Genomic DNA, 27089 nt, shown 5'->3' with positions numbered 1-27089 from the left:
TCCTACAGAAGTTGATCTATAACCTCAATATTTTATTTTCATATTCTATCCTATATTCCAGGCAAGTATATTCCTATTCATTTGCCCAACATGAGGGGCAGTTGCATGACTTACATACTCTTATATTCTCACAGTACTCAAAATTGTGCTTTATTGTTATTCCTATTTTTATAAGATTGAGGTGTAGGCAAGGCAGAGAGGTCAAATCATGTGCTAAGCTTAAGTTATCTTAAAAAGTAGCAAGAAGATCCTTGTCTGTCTGATTTCAAATCTTGGGCTTTTTCTACAGTGTCTTACAGGCTTCTCCACCTCCATCTTGAGAATTCTCAATAAATGTTTGCTAATGTGAATTAAGACTCAACTTATTTTCTTTCTCAGCCTCATCTTCCTCCTTTAGTGCTCATTTTAGGGAATTGTATATCTTTGCTCTGGAATTTTGAAATATACTTTCGTATCATCTGGAGAGCATCATTTACTGTGTCCACGTTGACCATCTTTTGCTCTTATGAAGGTTAAAGTGGTATTGTTTTTCTCTGCTAGGATTTTCATGATTTTCACATTCCCAATGAGATAGTTCTTGCTGATCAGAATAAATCTAGATTATCAACTACTCAATGTTTCCCATAAGTTCTAAAGTGTGACCTCCAGTATCACATGTGCTGTTCTGATGAAAATCATGTTAAAAGTCTGCGGATACTGAAGCAATGCCCAGTGCATGCTTGGAACACACCCCTGGGCACTCTCCTTCACTCTGCTTGTTTACCATGGATTGATTTTCCTGAATTGAACCTTTTCCAAATTGTCCCTGCTTCTAATGTCTTGCCAGTTCCATGCCATCAGGTAGCCAGATGCAGAATTTAGTTCAGCTCAGGTCTTGGGGTATTTATAACCCTGTGCTTTTACAACTAATTCCTAGTTTTGAATCGGTGCCTAATAGACATATAATGAATTCTAGAGCTCTTTGACTTAACAATAGTGCCTCAAATTGATATTTATTGAATGCTTATTCTGTGTCAGGCACTGGGTTAAGTTCTTACACATATTGTCTCTTTTCAGGTTGGAATGCTGAAAGTATTCCCTCCTTAACAGGTGAGAAAACGAGGCTTATAAAGTTTAGTGGGAGCAGCACACCAACATGGCACATGTATACATATGTAACAAACCTGCACGTTCTGCACATGTACCCTAGAACTTAAAGTATAATAAATAATAATAATAATAATTAAAAAATAAAAATAAAAAATAAAGGTTAATTGACTTGCTTAAGGAGAGATAGGACTTGATTCTAAGCCTGCCGTGTGCCAAAACCCATAGCCTTGGGCAGGACCTCATCATTTCTGTCTTTTCCCATCTGACAGCTAATTGTGAACTGGCACTTATACTTATGTTATTGAAAATCGTTTATTGTTTACATTCAATTTATATGTACATATATATTTGAATTGTACATAGGTGGTATAAACCAAAAATAAAATTCTAAGCCCCCAATGGACTGAATGGACCCCTCTCTTGACCAAAGGGATTCCAAAAAATACCTGAAAAAGGACCCAGGAGGCAGAGGTTGCAGTGAGCTGAGGTCATACCACTGCACTCCAGCCTGGCTACAGAGCGAGACTCCATCTCAAACAAAACAAACAAAACAAAACACCTGAAAAACTAGTTCATGTCATGCGAGTAAAAGGGAGGAGATAGGTCTTGCCTCATTATACCCTCTCCCTGTTGTAGTTTAGACACAACTGACTAGTGTTAACATTAAAATAGAGATCCCAAGACTGACAGAACAGACTCTTTACAGCAATAAAATAGCAAATCCAACCTAACTCTAGTATAATATCACATGACATAACAGGCCCTAAAGTAAATCAAAGTATTTTAGCACAAAATATATGTCTTTGGCATATTTTGGAGTGGCCTTGCAGAGCTGTCTTTTAGGAGAAAAATTTACATTCTGTAGAGAATCCTCTTTCCTTACTAGGACTTTCCCTGATCTAGGAGAGATTTAACTAAGAGTCTGACATGTTTTAAGGTCTGATAAGTTATACTTACCATCTGTTCTCTCTGAAGCCTGCTACCTGGAGGCTTCATTTACATAACAAGAACCTTGGCTTCCACAACCCCCCATATCCTAACCTCAAGCATTTCTTTCTGCTGACTTCAACCATTTAGGAAAAGTTTAACTCTTTTAATCCATTGCCTATCAGAAAATCTTTGAATCTACTTATGACCTGGAATCCTCTCTCTCTTCCGTCCCACCTTTCTGGGCCAAACAGATATATACCACTTTAGGGGTATTAATTTATGTCTTTACCTGTAACTTCTGTCTCCCTAAAATGTATAAAATCAACCTGTAACCCGACCACCTTGGGTACATGTTCCTGGGACCTCCTCAGACTGTGTCACAGGTTGTGGTCCTCACAGATGGCTCAGAATAAACGTCTTCAAATAGTTTACAGAGTTTGCCTTTTTCTAATCAACAGTGACTTTTGTATTTTTCTCATAAGTATTATACTAGTTGTTTCACGTGTCTGTGTGAAGAGATCACCAAACAGGCTTTGGGTGAGCAACATGGCTGTTTATTTCACCTGGGTGCAGGTGGGCTGAGTCCGAAAAAGGAGTCAGCAAAGATGATGGGATTATCATGAGTTCTTATAGGTTTTGGGATAGGTGGTGGAGTTGAGAGCAATGTTTTTCGGGTAGGGGATGGATCTCACAAAGTACATTTTCAAGGGTGGGGAGAACTACAAAGAAACTTCTTAAGGGTGAGGGAGATTACAAAGTACATTGATCAGTTAGGGTGGGGCAGAAACAAATCACAATGGTGGAATGTCATCAGTTAAGGCTATTTTCACTTCTGTGGATCTTCAGTTGCTTCAGGCCATCTGGATGTATATGTGCAGGGCACTGGGGATATGATGGCTTAGCTTGGGCTCAGAGGCCTGAAACTAATAATATGCAAATTATTCAATAAACAATAAAAATACTTGCAGTTATTTTTATTTTTTAACCCTGCACTTTAATATTCATAAAAAGCATCGGTATATATCATGAGTTTTATAATAATAATGGATAACATGTATAGAGAGTTTTCTAGATGGTAGATATTGTTTAAAGTGCTTTTCATGTATTATTTCATTTATCTTCTCAACCCAGCAAAATAGGGTTATTATTCTTTTGTTTTTAAGTTGAGGAAAACAGAGGCACAGAGGTAGATGTCCTTTGCCCTAGAGACTAGCTATTCATGAACCAGCAGCATCTGTATCACTTGGGAACTTGTTAGAAATGCAGACTCTCAAGCCGCACCCCACACCCCACACACACAACATCAGAATATGCATATAACAAGATTCTTAGATATTCATATAGACATTAAAGTTAGAGACACACTACCCTAAATCACACAGCTATGAGATTTTGAAACCAGAATTCTCAAACACTACAGGAGGTTGTATTAATCTCAGAATGACAAAACATTTCTGAATGAGGGATATTTAATGTGCCAATGGATTATGTGAAACATAAGGAGGATTTTGCTTTTATAAATTAAACTTAATAAAAATATTTCTCACAAATTACTTTTGTATTATGACTTACCATAATCTAACTTTATTATTCTCTCCTCCTTCCCTTTTTAAAATTCATTCTTTAAATATTCACTCATTTATTCCATAGGCATTTGTAGAGTGCCTAATATTGTCAAGCATTTTTTTTTAGATGTGGAGAAACAAAGAAGAATTATATACAATTCCTGATCTTAAGACATATATTGGCATTGGAAGATAATTACAAGTTTAAATGACTGATGTAGTAAAATTACATACACAGTGCACTGGTAAGATAGCAGAAAGGATGTCCTAGTTGAGGTTCTACTGAAGCAGACCCTAAGATTCAAATATAAGTAGTGCTTTTGGTAAGTAAAGGAAATGCCAATAGGAGGGTAGTTAAGAAAGATGGGAAAGGGCATGTGGACAATGTAAGACAGTATCAAGCCAGCTGCTATGGACGACTAGAATCAAACCCCACTGGGGAGCTTGGGGGAGTTAGTATAAAGCGCAAGCCCCAAACTTATTTTCTGTCCAATGGGTAGGGAGTTGGAATATTTATACCTCAACTTCCATTAGTTGAAGTTGCTCCCAAGAGTATTCCTTTGGACCAATTTGGGCTTGCTCCACAGGCAAACGACATGCGTCCTTGGGCAAAGAAATGCAGATACCAGCAGTTGGAAAGTAGGCTTGAATGCCCTGATGTGGTAAGGGCTAGGGATATGGACCAGGCATCCACAGCCTCTGCTACAAAGAGGTACTTAAACCAGACTGAGGAGATCATGGAAAGCTCCACTGAGAAAGTGATTCTTGAGTGTACTGTTGATGGTAAAAGATTTCCGCTAGGCAGATATGGCAGAATCATGAATATCTTTTCCAGGAAGAAGGAACAGCATGTGCAGACAGAGAGGCATGAAAGAACATGCAAACTTAAGAAACTAAAGGTCATTGAATGCTCCTCAAGTCTGAGAGGTTGCACCGAGAAATGAAACTGGACTGATAGTTTGCACCACATAAACAGGGCTCTGTGTGCTATGCCGTGTTCAGTTCTTCCTTACAGGAAATAGGAAACCACTGAAGATTTCTGAGTGGAGGAATGACTTGTTTAGATTTACATGTTTTAGAAGATCTCTTTAGCTAAAGTATTGGAAATTGATTAAAGGAGGTGGAATAAAGAAAGGCAGGGAGATTTTGAAAAGAGCTTTAACAAGACATGATGGGTAAGGGTGGCATTGAGAATGGAGGGCAATTTTGAGACTGTTTATATGGTTAAAAAAATGGGGCTTTGCGTGGCTGTTGTGCTAAAATAGGTGAAGTAGGGGCAGGGTGATGTCAAGGAGGGACTCGGGATGACTCCAAGACTCTGGAATGGGTGACTGTTCTTACCCACAAGAAACCATACAAGAAGAGCTCAAAGGAAGGAGGAAAACAGGAACTTTGTGGAGAGCAAATATGTGTAAGAGAGGGGGCTAAGAGTGAACAATGGCTGGGGTGCCCATGGATCATTCAGGAGGACACGTTTTGTAGGAAAAGGACACATGGGTCTGGTTGAGAGTGTCACTAAATGCAGTTGTATATTCTCTCTTCACATCAGGAAATTGAATTGAACATTCCCAGATTTTTGCAGCTGGATTAACTCCTAAAAGTAGGAGAAAAACAGAGAGAACCAAGAAAAGCACATGTTATTTCATCTTCTAGAAATCCAAATGTCTAGTAGCTGATCTTTTGGGAACTGAGATAACTTGGCAGCATAATTTTTAAGTCAATTTTCCCCACAATTTGTTTGGAATAATGGTCCCTCATGTAAAGAAATATTTGTATAGACAGTAGGGCTAAAAATGACTTACCTAAGAGGTAGTTTTAAAAAAGAAAGTCCTTTGGGAGGCTGAGGTGGGTGGATCACTAGAGGCCAGAAGTTCAAGACCAGCCTGGCCAACATGGTGAAACCCCATCTCTACTAAAAATACAAAAATTACCCAGGCATGGTGGTGCACACCTGTAATCCCAGATCCCAGCTACTCAGGTGGCTGAGGCATGAGAATTGCTTTAACCCAAGAGGCAGAGGTTGCAGTGAGCTGAGATTGCACCACTGCACTCCAGTCTGGGTGACAGAGTGAGACTGTCTCAAAAAAAAAAAAAAAAAAAAAAAAAGTCCTCTACAGTCTTACAGTCCAAAAGGAGTTGAGACGTTTAAGGTGAAAAATTTGGGCCCTACATTATTCATTCTTCTTCTTAACTACCATATAAAAATGTGCTAGATATTGATACCTGCAGTCAGTGCCAAGGATTGTCAGAGCCACACATTCCTAATCACCTCAGATTGGGAATGACCTCAGGGTACACCCAATGGTCCAGACCAAATAAAAGAATTTTTATAAAAGTGTGCCATGATGTGAAAAATGTTAGGAAACATTTTTGTAATGTATGCTTAAAGTCAACATTCATTCACTAACAAATATTTATTGAAGTCTGACTCTATTTTTTTTTTTTTTTTTTTGAGATGGAGCCTTGCTCTGTCGTGCAGACTGGAGTGCAATGGCACAATCTCGGCTCACTGCAACCTCTGCCTCCCAGGTTCAAGCAATTCTCCTGTCTCAGCCAAGTAACTGGGACTACAGGCATATGCCACCATGCCCAGCTAATTTTTGTATTTTTAGTAGAGACAGGGTTTCATCATATTGGTCAGGCTGGTTTCGAATTCCTGATCTCAGGTGTTCCACCCGCCTCAGCCTCCCAAAGTGCTGGGATTACAGGCGTGAGCCACCACGACCAGCCTGAAGTCCAACTGTATTCTAAATATATAGTATTGGGCTCATTGTTATAGTTTCCCAACAAAAAACACCCTTATTAATATTTGACTAAATACTTTGAGTGGGAATAAGAAAACACTTATCGCGAATCATATGTTGCTTTTCAATTTTGATACATTTTGAACATCTTTTCATTTAAGCACAAGTCATGAAAGACTACCAATGTCTTCAATATTTAATTTTTTTCTATAATTTCTCAAATAGTTCTTCAAACAAAGCATTTATTCAAATGTTTAGTGAATGAAGGAACAAGATAATCTCAGCCTCATTAATTTATTAATACATGAATTGAATGCATATGATTGAACTTTAACTCTGAGATAGGTACTAATGTAGTTGCATGTGTGAATATAAAAATCACATTTCCAGCTCTAAAAGAATGGTGTCCTTGACCCGGCGAGGTGGCTCATGCCTGTAATCCCAGCACTTTGGGAGGCCGAGGCAGGCAGATTATGAAGTCAGGAGATCGAGACCATCCTGGCTAACATGGTGAAATCCCGTCTCTACTAAAAAAACCAAAAAATTAGCTGGGTGTGGTGGCGGGTGCCCGTAGTCCCAGCTACTTGGGCGGCTAAGGCAGGCAAATGGTGTGAAACCGGGAGGCAGAGGTTGCGGTGAGCCAAGATCATGCCACGGCACTCCAGCCTGGGTGACAGAGCGAGACTCCATCTCAAAAAAAAAAAAAAAAAAAAAGAATGGTGTCCTCTCAGGGAACATGCATGGAAATAACTGTGATGATGCAGTAAGGTGTGCTAACTGGCCTCAGGCAAACTGTTTCTGGAGCAAAAAAGATGCTCAGAGGGTTTTGGCCAAGCACTGGGGAAGAAAGAATCTTTCTCTTGCTTCTTTCCTTAAAGTCCTGGATTTGATAGTTTGTTCCTTTTTATATACATTTTCAATTTTAGAACAAAATTTATGCTATAAATGTTTCATGTGGCCAATATCATGCAAAACATGTTGTAAGGGGTACACACTGGACACTTACTGCATGGTCTTCTCAGCCATCCCTTCTCTGGGAACTGCACCATGGTCCATCCCACCATACGTCCGTCACAGAAGTGAACTTTTTGGAGTCATTCTGTAAATTATAACTCTACCTCCTGATGAGGGACAATCACCGGATCCAAATTCAATTCGAATCTCTTTCATAGAATTCTACTACTAAGACCCACAGAATGGGATTCATTTTCTCTGAGAACTGGACATTTGTCTAATCAGGAGACTTGGAAGTCTTACGCTACCATGTGGATTTAAGGATAAAGGAGACCAATTCAAACACAGAAGAGACCATATACCAATGGAGGAGGAGAAACAAAGGATGGAGAGAAAGTTTCAGTGACTTTGTACCCCTGGTTCCAGATCCTTCTGGTAGCATTCATACTCTTAAGCCTAAGTGATTTTGGGGGAGCCTTATAATAAAGTGCCATTTTCTGCTTAGGCTAATTAGAAGTGGTTTCTGCAATTTAAAAAGTATTCTAAATAACTTGCAATGGGCATCTGTTGCTTACTCCTCAGAATTCTCCCTTGACTCCCACCCGCCTGCCTTCCCCTTTTCTACTAGCATCCAGCTATTTCTTTTGGGAAACTTCTTTAACATTCTTACCCATTTTAGGCCTGACTTCACCTTCAGGTCCAGGGAGGGTCCTCACTGCCCGTCTTCAAAGCCCCTTACTCTTTGCTTATAGTAATTGGTTTAAGAGCGGGGCTGTGACCATCTCCCTTCATTTCTTCTTAACTGGATGAGGTAAGATGTCAAGTAAGAGATTTTGGAAAAATACTCCCATTCTCTTTGGAAAGAGTGACTGGGAGAAACGTTCTCATTTCTTACAGAAAATGTGCCATGAGGATGTGAGGTCTGGAACTCCTGTAGGTCTTTCTTTTGGGAAGGAAGCTAGAAAGAGGACAAAGTTGACACAGAAGGAGGGCGGAGCTGAGAGCACACAGAGAAACAGACATGGTGGATTCTGGAAGTCAACACTGTTTCTGTACATTTATTTTTTCCTTTATTTCTTTTTTTGGTTTAAGAAATTTGAATCAGATTTACTCTTATCTCTAATCAAAAGCAACATAACCAACAGTAACTTTTTTTTTTTTCCCCTAACATCTTGGGGCCTAAAATCCCTCTGGCGTATGGACTATGGGTTTATAAATTTAATCACCTCTGGGCTGCTCTTTGTGAAATATTGGTCTTCTAGTGTTGCTCTTATATAGTACAGTGAGACTCCATTTCACAGGTCACGGTAACAAATGAGGAACAGAATGTTAGAGATGAGAGCAGAGAATGAGATGTGCTCTTTTGATCAGGGATATCCTAATACAGTATTCTGTACTCAGGAATTGGAGTGACCTTAGAAATGTTAGTTTTTAGGACACTGTTTTTTTTTTGTGAATACTTTCAACTAATATTTTTAGATTTTTAGGCTTTCATTAAGGATTGGAAAGCTTCTGGCCAGGCGTGTTGTAAGCTTGCCTCTCCTGAAGCAGGCCACCTCTCCATATATTGTTAAATGATAGTCTTTAACTTAGACAGTTATTTGTTGTAAAAAGGAGTGATAAAATTTTCTGACAACTTAAGATCAAACTGTGCCTCTGGAGGACAGATATTCTATAATTGAGCTTGTCTTCCTAGCTAGCCAGTTGCATCTGAGAAAATATGAGAGTGAATTATGTGTTTCTTTGTTAGCATCAAGCATTGCATTTCTATTTCTCTGCTGGAGGAGTCAGAATTCTCATATTTCCTGTAAATGCAGACAAGTTAAAATTCTCTTCCCTTTCATTCTTCCTTTTCCTTCTTCTCTTTCTCCTTTTTCTTCTTTCTTCCTTTCTTATTATAATGAACTCAAAAAATATTTTTTACTGGAAACATCAATCTCTCTTTAAACTTCTCATGATAAAACCAATGAATTGACTGCAAACACATCCAGCCAATTATTTATTTATGCTTAACTCAAATTACCAGATAACTGTGAATAAAATGACAAACCTAAATTATCTGCTTACTGACTTCTCTATTTCATGTTTTAGGCATCTGGCCTAAAACTATTTTTAGATTTCCAAGCCACATGATCATAAATAATAGCTGCCTTTTCTCTCCTTGGAAGATAATTTGGACAAACATGTTTTAACTATTTTCTAGACTGTGTGTTCTTTTATTACAGTATCCTTCTGGTGTATTAGGACCTCAACTACTTGACAAGACATGTTCTTAGTATTACTAGTTAAAAGCAGATCTGAGCAACATTTTTTTATATAATGACATTTAGAAGTCACACTCCAGACAATAACTTTTTTATTTATCTATCTTTTTGAGGTGGAGTCTCACTCTGTCACCCAGGCTGGAGTGCAGTGGTGCCATCTCGGCTCACTGCAGTCTCTGCCTTCCGTGTTCAAGCGATTCTCCTGCCTCAGCCTCCTGAGTAGCTGGGACTACAGGCATGCACCACCAAGCCCAGCTAATGTTTGTATTTTTAGTAGAGACGGGGTTTTGCCATGTTAGCCAGGCTTGTCTTGAACTCCTGACTTCAGGTGATCCACCCATCTCAGCCTCCCAAAGTGCTGGGATTACAGGTGTGAGCCACTGGGCCTGGCCAGACAATAACTTCTTAGAGTGTTGTGATCTACAAGACTTGTGACTGAAATAATCAAGTTTAGAAAAGAAGCTGAGATGCCATGTTCTTTTATAATACATTAAATGAGAGCTGAATACAGTTGTCAAAGATATGGAAACAGGGCTACTGCACAGAAGGGTTTAGTTGGTCACACAGCTGGTAAGTGGTGGAGCAGGAGTTCAAGCTCAGGTCCTCCTAGCCTATAGTCTAGGGTCCTTAACCAGAAGAATAATAATTGCAAAGACTCATTGAGCATTTCTTTTTCTTTCTTTTCCTTTTTTTTTTTTTTTTTGAGATGGAGTCTTGCTCTGTCACCCAGGTTGGAGTGCAGTGGCACGATCTCAGCTCACTGCAACCTCCACCTCCCAGGTTCAAACGATTCTCCTGCCTCAGCCTCCTGAGTAGCTGGGATTGCAGATGTGCACCACCATGGCTAATTTTTGTATTTTTAGTAGAGATGGAGTTCCACCATATTGGTCGGCTGGCCTCGAACTCCTGATCTTGTGATCTGACTGCCTCAGCCTCCCAAAGTGCTGGGATTACAGGTGTGAGCCACTGTGCCCGGCCCTCACACTGAGCATTTCTTATGAGCCAGGCACAGCCTCACGTGCAGTAATTTGGCAGTCTCTTACTTTCCAGTGAGATTCTTGAGAGTAGGAATAATTTTATTTTTGTGTGTCTTGTGCCTGGACAGTGTGACATTGCAATAGCTGCTAGTTTAAATGGACCCTCATGGGCCTGCAAGACAGGGTGGGATTTTGACTGAAGCCAGGCTGAGGGTGGGAGTTTGGGTGTGGGAGGTGGACCTGTTGTGGGGAAGAGAATTGGAGGTTTTTTATAAGAATAACTGCCAGATAATGCTACTGACTTTGTTCCATCTCAAGGTTTTCATACTTCACAGATTGTTGCAGAAGTTGGATGCCTTCTCCCCTTCTTCCATAACAAATTCCTTGATTTTTTATCGGGTCACACCTGCAGAAGTGGTGTGTATGACTTCCAGGGAATGTTCTTAAAGAGTAGAAACATGCCTTTCTTTTCTATTTCTGCCCCCCTGCCTGGAATGGGGACTGAATAACTGGAGTTCTAGGAACCATTGTGTACTGTGAGGGAACCTTCAGGATGAGTAAATAAGGTAGGTCTCTGATATTATGAAGGGCCATGTCCGTCCTGGAATAAATATCTTTGGATCCTTGAATGTGACAGTAAAAGAAATTTCTCTCTTGGTTAAATCATATTCATGACTTATTTTGTTTGCTACTCATAGCTGAAATAAATCCTAACTAATCCACGTGTATCATTTAATGTGATCCTGACAATGACCCTCTGAGGTAACACTATGATGATCTCCATTGGCAGGGGAAGAAAATGAGGCCCAGAGAACCTAAGTCACTTTCTTGGGGTCACATAGCTAATGAATGGTAAAGCTGGGGTTCTAACACCCCCTCTTTGGCACTATACTCTATGCACCATATATAAGATGAACTGGACAAAAGAACCCCACTGGTCTTATGTCTGTAGTTAGGAAACAAGAACCCAGCTGGTTTTATGTCCACAGTTAGGACACCTTTCTAATAAGACTAAATGGTGAATCTGACTCTTTAGTGGCCTGTTTAGTAAATGTGGATTGTTCAGTGCAAAGCCCTTGCACAATCAGATTCCTGGTAGAGAATACATGATGTTTTGGTTAGGATGTTTTTTTGACGTCAAGTTACTAAAAATTCAATTCAAATTGGCTTGACTAATTAAAAAATTTGTTAGCTCACATTAAAGGAGATTCAGACATAGGGTGGTCTTCAGGGTTGATTCAGCAGCTAAATGATGTTATCAAGAAAAAAGGTTCTTTTCTCCTCTACTCCATGACCCATAGCATCAGTGTCATCTGTAAGCCGGTTTTCCTTGTGGTAACAAGGAGGCTGGTTGTAGCAAATAGGATTACTCACTGTCTTATTCACATCTAGCAGAAAGAGAAAGACATCTCCTGTCATTCTTTTAAAATTAAGGTAGAACTTTCCCAGAAGCTTCCTGCCGACCTTCTCCTGTCCAGTTGGTTGTAGGTATGGTCTCAAGGGGACATCAACACATAAATGGTAATTGGCACCATCAATACATAAATGGTAATTGGCGCCATGGGGGTGGGTGACGTGTAGGGCTGCCTGCTGGCAAGCACGTTAATTGTGATGTTTAGGAAGGGACTCTCCCTCTGGACCAAATAATTTGAAATCTTCCCTACATCCCGTTTTCCCCCAAGATTGGCCCTGCTCCTGCATTAAGACTCCAGTGGTGAATAACTCCCCTCCTCCCCTGACCAGGTGTCTCCATATAGGAAACTCCCTTCATAATGATATGTGGCAACAGGGATGAGATGGTCCTGGGGAGTGGCAGACTGAGAAAAGAAGAGGGCTTTGGGAAGAACCTCAAGGACCACATCTCCTTTTCACAGCCTGGTGTCCAGACTGTAGAGATGCTCCGGCCATGACAGATCCATAGCAGAGTGAGCCTGTCACCTCCTGCATCCTAAATACCCTGTCTCTGTGAACACAGCCTGATACTGCATCAGATTTTGGAGGATGACAAAAAGCTGTCAATTTATGCTAACTTGTACTCCTACATATTTTTCGTATAGGCTACTTCTCAGATATATCCCTGCCAGGCTTGCTGTATGGAGGGGGATTGTCTATTCTTATACATAGTCCTCTGTCTCTCTGAAGCAGTGGAATGTGTGAAGTGCGGTTAACTCTCCCCAAGCCCTGCTGTGAGGACTCGGCCCACCTCCTTTACCCTCTCCTCCAATGTGCTCTACCTTCCAGGACTCAGTACTTCTCTACCAGCCCCCTCAAGTGCATTATTTTCCCTCCCTCCCTCCCTTCCTTCCTTCCTTCCTTCCTTCCTTCCTTCCTTCCTTCCTTCCTTCCTTCCTTCCTTCTTTCCCTTCCTCCCTCCCTTCCTTCCTTCTTTCCTTCCTTCCTTCCTTCTTTCTCTTCCTCGTTCCCTCCCTCCCTCCCTCCCTCCCTCCCTCCCTTCCTTCCTTCCTTCCTTCCTTCCTTCCTTCCTTCCTTCCTTCCTTCCTTCCTTCCTTCCTTCCTTCCTTCCTTCCTTCCCTTTCTTTCTCTTTCTCTTTTCTTCTTTCTTGATTTCTCATGAAGAGGGAAGAGTGTGGGTGAAAGGGGTTGCAATCTCTGCCTTTGTCTGTGGAGGGAGGTAACTGAAGGGAGTAGTATCCTAGCAACCTCAGCAAATAGTCCTCTGGTTTCTGTGCTGAAAGGCAGGCACTAATAAAATCTCTCTACTTCTCTGCAGGCAGTTTTCTTCTCTTTCAGGTTATAAACCATGTATCATCGAAAGACTGTGATTCCTAAATCAGCTGCCTGGGGCATTAGAGTAGCAGAATTTCCTCTCAGAAGCTGGTAATAAATTGCCTGTCAATCATAGATTTTAGTGTTTTGCTTTATTTTTTATTATTATTATTATTATACTTTAAGTTCCAGGATACATGTGCAGAACATGCAGGTTTGTTACATAAGTATACACATGCCATGGTGGTTTGCTGCACCCATCAACCCGTCATCTACATTAGGTATTTCTCTATCCCTCCCCTAGTTCCCCATTCCCCAACAGGCCCTGGTGTGTGATGTTCCCCTCCCTGTGTCCATGTGTTCTCATTGTTCAACTCCCACTTATGAGTGAGAACATACGGTGTTTGGTTTTCTGTTCCTGTGTTAGTTGCTGAGAATGATGGTTTCCAGTTTCATCCATGTCTCTGCAAGGGACATGAACTCATCCTTGTTTATGGCCGCATAGTATTCCATGGTGTATATGTGCCACATTTTCTTTTTCTAGTCTATCGTTGACAGGCATTTGGGTTGATTCCAAGTCTTTGCTGTTGTGAACAGTACTGCAGTAAACTTACATGTGTATGTGTCTTTATAGTAGAATGATTTATAATCCTTTGGGTATATACCTAGTAATGGAATTGCTGGGTCAAATGGTATTTCTGGTTCTAGATCCTTGAGGAATCGCCACACTGTCTTCCACAATGGTTGAATGAATTTACACTCCCAGCAACAGTGTAAAAGCGTTTCTATTTCTTCACATCCTCTCCAGCATCTGTTGTTTCCTGACTCTTTAATGATCGCCATTCTAACTGGCATGAGTGGTATCTCATTGTTGTTTTGATTTGCATTTCTGTAATGACCAGTGATGATGAGCTTTTTTTCATATGATTGTTGGCTGCATAAATGTCTTCTTTTGAGAAGTGTCTGTTCATATCCTTTGCCCACTTTTTGATGGGGTTGTTTGTTTTTTTCTTGTAAATTTGTTTAAGTTCCTTGTAGATTCTGGATATTAGACCTTTGTCCGATGGGTAGATTGCAAAAATTTTCTAGCATTCTATAGGTTGCCTGCTCACTCTGATGATTGTTTCTTTTGCTGTGCAGAAGCACTTTAGTTTAATTAGATCCCATTTGTGAATTTTGGCTTTTGTTGCCATTGCTTTTGGCGTTTTAGTCATGAAGTCTTTGCCCATGCCTGTGTCCTGAATGGTGTTGCCTATGTTTTCTTCTAGAGTTTTTATGGTTTTAGGTCTTACGTTTAAGTCTTTAATTAATCTTGAGTTAATTTTTGTATAAGGTGTAAGGAATGGGTCCAGTTTCAGTTTTCTGTATATGGCTAGCCAGTTTTCCCAACACCATTTATTAAATAGGGAATCCTTTCCCCATTGCTTGTTTTTGTCAGGTTTGTCAAAGATCAGATGGTTGTAGATGTGTGGCATTATTTCTGAGGCCTCTGTTCTGTTCCATTGGTCTATATATCTGTTTTGGTACCAGTACCATGCTGTTTTGGTTACTGTAATCTTGTAGTGTAGTTTGAAGTCAGGTAGCATGATGCCTCCAGCTTTGTTCTTTTTGCTTAGTATCATCTTGGCTATGTGGGCTCTTTTTTGGTTCCCTATGAAATTTAAAGGAGTTTTTTTTTCTAATTCTGTGAAGAAAGTCATTGGTAGCTTGATGGGGATACCATTGAATCTATACATTACTTTGGGCATTATGGGCATTTTCATGGTATTGATTCTTCCTGTCTGTGAGCATGGAATATTTTTTCATTTGTTTGTGTCCTCTCTTATTTCCTTGAGCAGTGATTTGTAGCTCTCCTTGAAGAGGTTCTTCACATCCCTTGTAAGTTGGATTCCTAGGTATTTTATTCTCTTTGTAGCAATTGTGAATGGAAGTTCATTCATGATTTGGCTCCCTGTTTGTCTCTTATTGGTGTATAGGAATAGTTGTGATTTTTTCACATTGATTTTGTATCCTGAGAATTTACTGAAATTGCTTATCAGCTTAAAGAGATTTCAGGCTGAGACAATGGGGTTTTCTAAATATACGATCATGTCATCTGCAAACAGAGACAATTTGACTTCCTCTCTTCCTATTTGAATACCCTTTATTTCTTTCTCTTTCGAGAGTGCCCTGGCCAGAACTTACAATACTGTGTTGAATAGGAGTGGTGAGAGAGGGCATCCTTGTCTTGTGATGGTTTTCAAAGGGAATGCTTCCAGTTTTTGCCCATTCAGTATGATATTGGCTGTGGGTTTGTTATAAATAGCTCTTATTACTTTGAGATACCTTCCATCAATATCTAATTTATTGAGTTTTTAGCATGAAGTGGTGTTGAATTTTATCAAAGGCCTTTTCTGCGTCTATTGAGATAATCATGTGGTTTTTGTCACTAGTTCTGTTTATGTGATTGATTACGATTATTGATTTGTGTATGTTGAACCAGCCTTGCATCCCAGGGATGAAGCCGACTTGATTGTGGTGGATAGGTTTTTGATGTGCTGCTGGATTCGGGTGGCTGTTTTGCTTTTTTAAAAATATTCTTCACAGAAACTTTAGGGAGCATTGTGAGATACTCCCTCAAGGCATGCTAGCCAAATGGTCGTTTAAAACTGCAATCTTGGTTGCAGCATTTAAATAAGCACATTTATAAGGCCAATCAAAATAATTTTTTCTATTTAGAAATGAAAAGAAGTTATCAATACTAATTTGCCTTGATGCCTATTTAAATACCTAACTCCACTTTGACTTAATTACTGATTTTTCTATTGGAAGTTAATACATAATTTTTAAAGCAATATTTTCTCTTCAAATCTAAAAAAATGTTGTCTAGCTTCTTTAGAAAAGTATGTTGAGTGAACTGCCTATACCCAAACTTCTTTATCAAAGCATTCCTGATAGCAGCACTTATTGTACATGCCACAGAATTTCCTCTTAGCAAGTAATAAGGACTTCTAACTAACTTTATAAATATCTGTGTTTTGTATGCACTGTGCTTATAACATATCTAAAATATGTTTTGTATTTTATTGAAACTTTGTTTACTTCCATTTTTGTTTTATTTTAATTCAAACCACAAATCTATTTTTATTTAAGCATAGAAATCAAATCATCTACCTTAAAAATCCTCTTTTCTTATCTATCTGGGCTATGCAGAAGGTGTGCCCTCTGAAACCTGACTGGATCTATTAATTCTTCCATGGTTCCTATCTCACTGATGAAGAGTTCCGGACAGGTTATTCATTCATTACTGTCGTCAGTGGCCTCACTCACAGTATTAGCTGTCAGTTTCACTGCCAAGCTGTCTTTGTCATTGGCCTTAGTAAGACAAACCCAGATTTATCTTTTATGACAGTTCATAGGATGTCCTGTAAGCCCTACCCAGATAGGAGGCGTGGAATGTCACCCTTCTTTACAAATTGTCATACTTGATGCTGGAACCATTTCCTAACTCTTAGTCATTTCCTTTCAATTCCTGGATAGTATTCATTCTACTTCTTGAACTTATCTGGGTAGCTAGTTAACATAAGAAGTTAATTTTTTAAATCATTATTTGCTTTCAGGAAGTCTTTGCTATGGAGTAGGGCTACATGAGTTTAAGATTTATGAGATTATTTTCATCTTTTTGTATTTTTGAACTCTGGCTAACTAAAGATATTACCATTAGTCACTGGCAGATCACTCGGGGGTTTATCTGAATCAATCTTATTTCTAGGGTTATACTCTCCAGACTGTTGCCCTAGGACGTGTTTCTCTTGGCCTTTAGAATGTGGTTAAGGAAGTGGAGGAGGGAATGGCATTTTTGTGATTGGACCTGGAAACTTTGTGTCACTCATTAACATATCTATGAGGTAGCAACATGCATGACATCTGTGCCAGATGGTCTGTGAAATCGAGAAAATGTGCATACATTTTGTTGTCCAAACTCAGATCAGTAGTAGTGGTGGATAAGTAAGAAGATACTAAAAATGTTACAGCCCAATAAATAACTAGTAATATTTGTTTTAAATAATCTAAGAATGCTTTTTAAAATTAAAATAGAAATACACAAACACGAGGTATTTGATAAATCCTAAATATACCATTTTTCTCCAGTATAGACTTACTTGTTCATTTAGTAACATTTATTAGGCATCTGCCATGTGCTTTATACTCTGCTAAACACTGAGAATAAAAGGAAAAAAAAAATGAAACACAGTTCATTTCCTCTGAGGAATTCACCATCTAATGAAAGAGTAGATACACATTTAAATGCAAAATGGGTGTATGAATTTTCCCTGCTGCTTCACCACTTGCCAACAGGATGACAAACACCTGTACCTCCCTTCAGAGTGGAAGGCATGCCTGTGAATATTCTGGGCCATTGAAAAGGGATTTCCAATGTAGTGGAAATTAAGAAGGGACTATCCTGGGGAATGGAAAGCCCATACCCAAAGCAATGGAAGAATGGTTAGCTTTACTGCTCAAGTAGGGTGACAGGTGATGATCTCTGAGTTTGTAGGCTTGGGCCACCAGGCTTGCAAGATAATAGATGTCTCCCTACTCCTCTCCAAGTCATCACTCTAGCTCTAGTTACTCTTCTCCCTGTGGCCCTTGGTGGTGTTAGAGAGGGTACCTGGAAGTTAGAAGAGCCAACGTGTGCTCTAAAGAAGGCAGTTGTACCCATTGCTTCATCTTGGAATAGAATTCTGTGCTGCTTCTTTCTGGTCTCTAACTTTTAAGATTTTTCTCTAAAGTGGCCCATGGTGGTTCCATGCCATGGACCTCAACGGCCATGTGGTGATTCTCAGAAAATTGTTTGTAAATGCATAAACAAAATTTATGGGATTGCAAAAGAAACTAATTGTATTTAAATATAGTAATCAAACTATTAAAAAATAGTGATAGAGAAGACTTCTACTTTTTAGAAGATGGAATAGACATATCTTTCCCTCTTTCTCCCACCAAATTCAACTAAAAACCCTGTACATTATGTATGAAACAAATATTAAAAACTCTAGCAAGTGTAGAGAGGTAGTAGGAAGGCTGGCTGGATACTTTGAGTCCCAATGAATGATATGGTGGTTAGTTCCTTAGATTATCTTTTTGCCTTATATATCTCAGACCTGGAGCCAGAAAATTGGCAATCTACGATAGCCAAGGAAAACAGAAAAAAAAGTGCCCCAAGAAAAGCCTTTTTTCTTCAGCCAAAGAACTAGGAAAGGGGAAGCCTAACAAGACAGATACTTTTAAACAATAACTGCCCACCTCCTCCTAAGCCAGTAAAGGCTGAGTGGGAAGTATAATCTTCTAGCCTTGTCAAGCTGTAAGACAGATGACCATCAGTGGCAACCTACTGGGAAGCTGAAATTTTCACCCCTGTCAAAAAGTAAAAAGGATAATCTCTTCCTACTGGGTATCAATAAAGGCTAAACAAGAAACCTGGACTTACATCCCACCTGAAAAATTAAGGCAGCATCCCCCTTCTGCTGAAGTAGCATCAAATGAAGCCGGCTAAAACAGAAGTTTAAATAAGATCCAAGGTCTCATCATAAGATATTCAAAAATTTCAAGTTTTAATAGAAAATCACTTGGCATATTAAGAACCAGTAAAATCTCAAGTTGAATGTAACAAGACAATCAGTAGATGCCAACACTGACATGATAAAGATATTAGAGTTATCTGACAAAGATTTCAAAGAAGGCATTATGAAAATACTTTAATAAACAAATATAAACATACTTAAAACAAATGAAAAAATAGAAAATGTAAGCAAAGAAATAGGAAGTCTCAACACAGATATAGAAGATATATAAGCAACTAAATGGGAAAATGGGAACTGAAAAATACAAAAACTTAAATCAAAATACTCGATGAATGGACCTAACATCAGAATAGATGAAACAGAGGAAGCAGTTAGTAACACTGAAGATAGTATAGAAATTACCCATTCTGAAAAAAAGAGAAAATAGGCTGAAAAAAAAATACAAAGCCTCAGAGACCTCTGAGACTACAGCAAAAAAGAAACTAACAATTGTGTCACTAGACTTCTGAAAGGAAAGAAAAAAGAGAGTGGAGCTGGAAAAGAACCAAAAAATGTAATGGCTGAAAACTTCCAAAGTTGGCAAGAGAGCTAAACCTACATAATCAAGGAGGCAAGTAAATCTCAAAAAGGATAAACTCATAGAAATCTACATTAAGACACCTCATGATCACACTTTACAACTAAAGATTACAACTATAGACAAAGGAAAACATCCAAAAATCTTTTGGACCTAGGGCTAGACAAAGAGTTATTAAGCTTGACATTAGGAGCATGATTCATACAAGGAAAAATTAATAAATTGGAGTTCATCGAAATTAAAAACTTTTGCTCTGTTAAAAGGATAAAGAAACAAGCTATAGGTTGGGCAGAAAATGCAAACCGCATATCTGATGAAGGACTTGTATGTAGAAAATACAAAGAACACTCAAGGCTCAACAGTAAAATAAATAATCCAATTAGAAAATGGAAAAAAGATGTGAAGAGACATGTCACCATTAACACAAACTGCTCTGAGGATGGGTAAAACCGGGATCACTCATAAATACATTGCTGGTGAGAATGTAAAATGGTACCGAGCCACTCTGAAAAAGTTTGGTGGTTTTCTCATAAGACTAAATATGCAACTAGTATGTGACCTAGCAATTATATTCCCGGGCAGTTATTCCAGAGAAGTGCAAACTTATGTTGACACAGCAACATGTACATGAATGTTTATAATAGTTTAATTTGTAATAGCCAAAACCGAGGCAGTCCAGATGTTTTTCAATGGGTTAAACAACCTGTAGTATAGTGACACTATGGAATACTAGTCAGCAGTAAAAGGAACAAGCCACTGATACATGCAACATCTTGAATGAATCTCCAGAGAGTTGTACTGAGTGGAAAGGTCATCACAAAACGTTACATACTGTGGGATTCCATATCAATAACATTTGAGAAATGACAAAATTACAGAAATGGAGAGGAGATTAGCGGTTGCCAGGGTTTAAGCACGGGATGGGATGGGAGGGAAGTATATGAGGCTATAAAAGTGTAACATGGGATCCTTGTGGTGATGAAAATGTTCTGTATATCTTGACCGTATCAGTAGCCATATCCTAGTTCTGATATTTTACTATAGTTTTGCAAGATGTTATCACTGGGGAAAACTGGGTAGCGAGTATGCAGGATCTACTTTTTTTTTTTTACAACTGCCTGAGAATCTACAATTATTTCAAAATAAAACATTTAATTAAAAAACTATGATAGAGTAATATACTGTTTGTATTTTATTAACACTTTAAACAAGATTTATTTTTAGGTCTAGTTACTATTGAATTTTGGAAATAACCATCTTCAACAATTGTAATGTGAAAAGATCTGCAAATTCTGTTTGTGGCAGTCACATGTACTGCTACTGCTTCTATGGCTTCTTTCTTTCTCTCTTTCTCTCTCTTTCCCTCCCTCCCTCCCTCCCTCCCTCCCTCCCTCCCTCCCTCCCTCCCTCCCTCCCTCCCTCCCTTCCTTCCTTCCTTCCTTCCTTCCTTCCTTCCTTCCTTCCTTCCTTCCTTCCTTCCTTCCTTCCTTCCTTCCTTCCTTTGAGACAGAGTCTTGCTCTGTCACCCAGGCTGGAGTACAGTGTGCGATCTCGGCTCATTGCAACCTCCACTGCCTGGGTTCAAGCGATTCTCATGCCTCAGCCTCCCTGGTAGCTAGGACTACCGGCGCGCACTACCACACCTGGCTAGTGTGTGTGTGTGTGTGTGTGTGTGTGTGTGTGTGTGTGTTTACTAGAGACAGGCTTCACCATGTTGGTCCAGCTGGTCTTGAACTCCGGACCTCAGGTGATACACCCGCCTCAGCCTCCCAAAGTGCTGGGATTACAGGCATGAGCCACTGCGACTGGCCTGGCTTGTTTCTTAGACTCACAAAGGAAGAAAATGCTACACTTAATTAGGGGTTAGAAAAAATAATGTGTAGTTTTTTTCTTATCCAAGGGCAGAGACCACTAAAAGGTCTATGGACAGGTCCAGAACTCCTTTTCTAGAGCCTATATTTTAAATGTTAAAAAATAACAAACCAAGTGGACACTGACCAAGATATAGAGGCCCCTTTCCTCCTCTGGAACAATTTGATTGACAGGGGAAATGTAAATACAGAAAACACTAATGTTTTGAGAGAGATGTTATTTCAATAAAAATGCTATCATGGAGGTATGAACAAAATAATGCAGACAACCAGAAGAAGGAAGTATTCATTCTCTAGGGTTCATCTGTGAAATTTTGCAGAAGTCAAATTTTGTCAAGGATTTGAAAAACAAGAAAAATATCAATCAGAGAAGAAAAGGGCGTTTCAGGCAAGAAAACAGTACATGCAAAGGGCTAAAGGAGTGGAGCTGCCCGAGAACCTGGTGCTGTCAAGGAACAGTGAGATGTCTGCTTGGTGGCAGGCCAGAGTGAGTGAGTGGAGGGTGAAGAGGATCATTAAGAAACTATGACAGAAAGCTAGAAAAGGAAGTTGAGAGCCAAAATGAGAGAGCCTGCTAGTAGGTTTGGAGTTGATTCTGTAAGTTATTCGTGGTGCTGTACAGGTTTTCCTAGATGGAGAAATTAAATGTTCTGATGAGATTTTTAAGTAGACAAATTTGGATGTCTACTAATTGCCCAGCATAGTGATTAAGTACAACTTATGCAATATTTCTTACATTTCTTAAAACTGTTTATAAAGTTGATAGTGATATAGGGTTAGGATCCATAATCTGAAAATGTGAAATAAAAAACCTCCTAAATCCAACACATTATGAGTGCTGATATGATGCTACAGGTAAACAATTCTACACCTGACCTCATATGATGGGTTGCTGTCAAAATGTGGGCGCACAACGACGATAATGCTGTTAACACCGCAGAAAAGTGACCACAGATGACATGGTGAACATGTGTGATGGGCTTATTGAAGGACTACAGCAGCATGCATTTGTGACAGAAAAGAACAAATCACATCAGTTTACAAAAACAAAGAGAGATGTCTAAGATAAAAACTGTTGTTAGTGAAGCAGATGACTCTGGAGGAAACATTTTAAAAAGCCATCCAGCAGAGTGCCTCCTCCTCCCTAGAGGACCCACTTCCTGGTCCTTCAACTGTTTCTGAAGTTTCTTCTCACCTAGAAAAATAAAATACAGTGCACAGTAACTTTTTAATAAAAGCAAGCATCATGAGTGGAGACCAAAAGCTTGCCATTGTTTGTTGCTGCGGTTAACAGCCGATACAGATATTCTGGTGATGCTACTGCACTGCTTAGTTCCCTAGAGTGCATTATTTTTTCACCGTATTAATGATATGTCATATTTTTTACTGTTACATACTGCTATGTGAATAAGTATTAGAAAATGATTACTTATTGGTAGCAGATACATTCAGAGTCAGGAATGATAGTGATGCCAGACAACCACGGATTGTCCACAAGGGTGGCTGAGTTAGTGAAACCTTTGCTTTCTGATGGCATGTACACAAACTTTGTTTTAAGAGCAAACTTATTAAAATATTGCATACGATTATGTTTAGGCTATAAGTATAAGGTGTATATGAAACATAAATCAATTTCGTGTTTTACTTGGGTCCCCTGCCCAATGTATTTCATCATATGTATGCAAATATTTGAAAATCCAAAGAAATACAAAAATCTAAAACACTTCTGGTCCTAAGCATTTTGGGTAAGGGATAATCAACCTGTTCTGTCCTTAATTAACAAGTAAGAAAACAGTCCTGATAGAAGCTCAGTATTGTGCCAAAGGCTGAGCAACTAATTCAATTGGTGGAATCAAGATGACAGTAGAAGTCTTCACAGCCTTTCAGCTCCACATTCTTTCCACTCCAGTCTTCTGGTGGGATGAAATGGACTCAGTTTTTGGAGGCAGGAGAGCTTTCAGGCAAAAGTTGTAGTCAAGAATCTAGGTAATTCAAAAAGGACAATTTCTATTTAAAGAAAAAAAAAAAAAGAATCCAGATAAGAGATGGTGATGGACTCCCCATAGGTAGACTGGCTTCACATTAATTTAATGGAGTGGAATTCTCAGGGGGAACCTCTGGAGTTTTGTGACTCAGTAAGTTTGAATGGCTGAGATTTACAGCTTTCGAAAAAAAATCCCTGTGTAATGGCAGGTTTTTAGCTGGAAGGATAGAGTGGATGAAAACATCAGTGACATGACAGGACGTGAAAGAGAAGCATGTTAGATGGCACCTAAGGAAATATGCTATTTAAAAAAACAATTAGAAGGATAAAGGTTATCTAGAAACATTAACCTGGTATATTATAATAACGTTAGCAAAATATTTGGGTAGACCTGGTAGGCCTGGTGATTTGAGAGATAACTCTCAAGGATTATTTATATTTTAGGCCTTTAATAATACTGGATGTAATGAGTTGCTGAAAAGATTATTCTTTTTAAACATAAAAATTATTTTGGAATTAATAGAAAGTTATGGCTTAGCTAAAACAACTTTTATGTCTGTTCCATTCAAAGAATATTTATTATTGCAAAGCAGAAGCAGGCTTTACCTTAATTTATTGGTCAGTGAACACAAACTCACGCAGCCTCTAGGAACCCTCTGCACAGGCAAACATGTGCCTTTCTAGACCAGCTAGTGTCTTCCCTATCTCACTGCATAGTTTATTTCCTTCATCAGCATTTGCCATACTCTAGAATTATCTTATTTGTTTATTTGCTCATTTGGTCATTATCCACTGACCCCAGCAGAATATAGGTTCCACGGGTGCAGGCAACCTCTCTTTTTTATATGGCATGGTGTCCCAGTGCTTTGCATAGAGTAGGCACTGAGCAAGTATTGTTGAATGCAAGATTGGGTGCAGAGATTAATGAAATTTGTGTCATGGGAAGCTGAGTTGGGTCTTGAGGAATATTAGGTTATGGGTAGAATAAATGGAGTAGGGGCCTATCCAGACAGAAAGTCAACATGAGTGAAATGATAGGAGTTTTGTTAATGAGAATAGGAAGGAAGGCAGATGGAATAAAGTGGTATTTTTATGTTAGATTGTTTGAAGAAAAAAAATTAAAATTGTCAGGGTAGGGATAGAATGCAGAAAATAATCCAAAGCCAAGCAAGATTTTAGAGCTGGAAGAGATGTTAGCAATCCAGTCAACTCTCTTACAGTGAAATAGCTGAGGTCATAAGAGGTGATGACTCCCAAGTTAGCTAGAAAATTAATGGCATTATGACCAGAATCTCATTCTGTTGGTTTTTAATCCGATACTCTTTGCATGCTACTTTGGAAATAGGAAGACAATAAAACTTTTTGAATGGTAAACAATATATGGTAAAATTGGTGTTTATGAAAAATAGTCTTGCTCCATATGCAGGGCGAATTGGACCGAGGCAACTCTAATTCCAAGAGAACAGGGAAAAGACTATAGAGTAATAGTGGTATGATATACAGAAGGCCTAGATAATGGTAGCAGAGTGGTAGCAGGGAAAGAACAGATAGTCATTAGAGGACAAATAGGTAGAACTAAATTAAGTTATACTGTTTCTAAAATGGAACTTTCTGTGAGAAAGTATTTAATTCTTACCCCTAAGATATTTTTATTCAGTCCCATCTTGAATATTTACTTTTTAGAATGCATTTTGAGTGAGGAAGTGGTTAACAGTTTGCCTTTGCACAAGTTAAAAAAGAAATGTGTATTATATTTTAAGTAGTTAGAACACAAAAATAATATGTTAACATGAGGTCTACCTTAGGTTTTTAAATCATATCAATCATAACTGAGAGCTTATCAAATCAAAGATATAGGACTGGGGACTGCCTTGCCTAAAACTTGTTTAGTATGAAATGTGTCTGACGTGGATCTTCTTGGGCTGCAAGTGTAAAACATGCACCAGAATTTGAAGAACAAATGAAAAAAAATTAAACTATCTCTTTCATAATTTATCATATTGATTACATGTTGAAATGATAATATAAATATACTGGGTTACATAAAATATATTATTCAAATCCATTTTACCTATTTCTTTTAAATTATTTAAATTTGGTTATAATATTTAACATTACATACGTGGCATATATTCTTTTTTTTCTCTTTTTTTTGAGATGGCGTCTCACTCTGTCCCCCAGGCTGGAGTGCAGTGGCGCCATCTCAGCTCACTGCAACCTCTGCCTCCTGGGTTCAAGCCATTCTCCTGCCTCAGCCTCCCAAGTAGCTGGAATTACAGGCGTATGCCATCATGCCCGGCTAATTGTTTTGTATTTTTAGTAGAGACGGGATTTCACCATGTTGGCCAGGCTGATCTTGATTTCCTGATCTCAGGTGATCCACCCACCTTGACCTCCCAAAGTGCTGGGATTACAGGCGTGAGCCACCCTGCCCTACGGCATATAGTCTTATATCATATTATTATAATACAATATATAATGATATATAATATAATATATCATATTATAAAAACTTTTTTATTGTATAGCACTACTTTACTGCTTTTGTGGTCCATATTCTTTCTGAGTTATTTTTTATATTCTCTGGTTAATGTCTCAAAGTTCAGAAGTACTTCATTAGTATTAACATTTTCAGTGGTAACTGGTTTTTCTGAAAATAATTGTGTGATGACTACAATTATTTTTGAAATAGTTGTATTATTAGTTGCTCTTAAAATGTTAATCATATTACTAGAACTTTTTTTCTTTTTTCTTTTTTTTTTCTGAGACGGAGTCTCGCTCTGTCACCCAGGCTGGTGTGCAGTGGCGCGATCTCGGCTCACTGCAAGCCCCGCCTCCCGGGTTCACGCCATTCCTCTGCCTCAGCCTCCTGAGTAGCTGGGACTACAGGCACCCGCCACCACGCCCGGCTAATTTTTTTTTTTTTTGTATTTTTAGTAGAGACGGGGTTTCACCATGTTTGCCAAGATGGTATCGATCTCCTGACCTCGTGATCCGCCCGCCTTGGCTTCCCAAAGTGCTGGGATTACATGTGTGAGCCACCGTGCCCAGCCATTACTAGAACTTTTATAGATTGTTATAGGAGTTGTGGAGCTCTAGAATCTGAAAAACAGAAGTAGAAGGAATGAGAAAGAAGTCAAACTTTAAGTCCTGACATTTATGTTACAATGCTCAGTGACCACTTTCGCAAGAAAATTACCCTATGTGAGAATCTGTTGGTTTGTGCCGAGTGGAGATTTAATACTGTAAGCTTCCCTGCAAACAGGGAAAAGGTCTACGAAGTAACCACCTGCTTTTCAAGCAAAAGTTTTATATCTGGTCTTTGTCAGACTGCACCACAGCTCATGTAAACAGCATACTTTTCTTAGTTCTTTTGACAGTGCAGTTTCAAATGCACTCATTGTCGATTACCTGTGGTTGCTTCTGAAGCTAAAGACTGGGAGAGTAATTGGGGGAGGAGGTGGGAATAGGCCTATGAGACTGGAAGTCACAAACGCGTTAAAAAAATACATATATATATATCAACTCCCTCTTCACTCCAGATAGACAGCAGGAAATTATTTTTTGTCACTCTTCCTTTTGGCCCATTTTTCTTTTTCATTATTTTGATTTTGGTGTGACATCTGTACATGTCTAAGATATACACCAGCTTAATAAACACACAGAATCACTCCTAAAGGAAGCTTCCTTATAGGTCAATGTGCTTTTAAAACCGTACAAATATCAGATTAATTTGGGGTTTGAGGAAATCTAACATTAGGATCTGATCCAAGATCCACATAGTTCAGTTTTACTGTAAATTTGCAAGGCAAAAATGTAGAGCCAAGATGAAAACGATGTAGACTT

The sequence above is a fragment of the Macaca mulatta genome, chromosome 1 (genome assembly GCF_049350105.2).
Source record: "Macaca mulatta isolate MMU2019108-1 chromosome 1, T2T-MMU8v2.0, whole genome shotgun sequence".
In the NCBI taxonomy this organism is placed as follows: domain Eukaryota; kingdom Metazoa; phylum Chordata; class Mammalia; order Primates; family Cercopithecidae; genus Macaca; species Macaca mulatta.
This window is presented reverse-complemented; position numbering follows the sequence as displayed.